General features: G+C 47.2%; 1 non-coding gene across 1 annotated transcript; it reads left to right on the forward strand.

Annotated features, from left to right (window-relative positions):
- The first annotated feature begins 1,130 nt into the window (after nt 1-1,130).
- Trnak-cuu (transfer RNA lysine (anticodon CUU)) lies at nt 1,131-1,202 on the forward strand. Its single transcript has one exon. It is a non-coding gene; the product is annotated as a tRNA-Lys (tRNA).
- The last annotated feature ends 207 nt before the right edge of the window (nt 1,203-1,409 follow it).

Consider the following 1,409-nt stretch of genomic DNA (forward strand, 5'->3'; position numbering starts at 1 on the left):
GCTATCGGCTTTCATAACAATGTAATAAACATTACATATGCAAGATTTAGTGAAGCGTCCCTAGACCACGGAGAACCGCTGCTGATGATGTGCATATCATCGCGCCGCGACGCTTCGATGACGCAGCTTTTCATGGAAACTTTGTCTGCGCTCTAACGCGAGTGCCAACGTCACTTTGGACCATAAGCTACCCTTTGGGCTCCAGTGTAGTAGATGTGCCTGGAATGCGCACAACTGCTAGACGTCATAAGCTGCTACTCGCTCCCTGCTTCGCGTGACTCCCACATTGCGTGGGATCTGCCGCAATTTTTTTTTCGATTATCATGTAAAACACAACATGCAAGCAGCAGTGTTTCCAACGTGTAACTTGGTGTCAAACTTGCAACACGGCAATAGTAGCCGTGTTGCATGTTTCACTGAGTCCAGCTGCCGTTATTTATTTATTTGGTTTGAATACACAGAAAACACGAAGACACAGAGGAAATAGGGAGGGAACAGGCTGACAACTGCCACCTGAAGGGGCACAACGCCTGCCTGCTCATTTGGGAAAGGGGAAACATAGGGGAAAGGGAGATAGGGGGGGGGGCGAAAGAAAATAGGAAAGAAAGCAAAAACAAATAACACAGACGTAAACACGAATAAGTGGTCACATGGCCACATAGCAATGCAAATCTTTTACTGTTGAATTCAGGTTTTGAAACACCTTAAACGCCCTAAGTGGTCAAGATTAAGCTCGAATGAAACGCGACCGTCGTTATCAGATTGTGGTTTTGGCGTGCTAATCGTGCTTATTACTTCCTCCGATGATTACTAAACGTAACTTTCTAATGCCCTACACACAAGGCCTAACCGCTTCATATGAAAACACTATAATTCACGACATACCAGACAAAATACATTTTCCTTCATTCACGGCGAGGGTCTCGTTCTGGCATACTTGGTGCCTTCAGGTAGTATGCGAGGGATTATTGGTCAGCTGCCAGCTCGTAAGAAGATCACATGCTACGTGACACCAACAGGCAGAAAAAAAGAGTGTTCCACACTCGCCGCCATGGCTGCAATCGGCGCTGACTAACACTCGTAGGTTCAAATGCACATATATACACCATAAAGTGGACGGGAGGATGACCGCCGCCGTAGCTCAGTGGTAGAGCATCGGACGCTTTATTCGAAGGTCGCAGGTTCGCTCCCTGCCGGCGGCAAGTTATCTTTTCGTCCACTTTACTTTCTTCATAGTTATGTCCTACTTACTACAAATAACATCCTTTATTGGCGGCGAGGAGTTACGGAGTCGGCCTCTATCTGCGCAAAAACACAGGTACCGCCGGACGACGGAAATGGTTCAGCTCCGATAAGGACTTTGACTCATCTGGAAATGAACTTGAGGCCAAAAAGCGTCAGCCCCGATC

Source organism: Rhipicephalus sanguineus, chromosome 1, assembly GCF_013339695.2.
Source record: "Rhipicephalus sanguineus isolate Rsan-2018 chromosome 1, BIME_Rsan_1.4, whole genome shotgun sequence".
Taxonomy (NCBI): domain Eukaryota; kingdom Metazoa; phylum Arthropoda; class Arachnida; order Ixodida; family Ixodidae; genus Rhipicephalus; species Rhipicephalus sanguineus.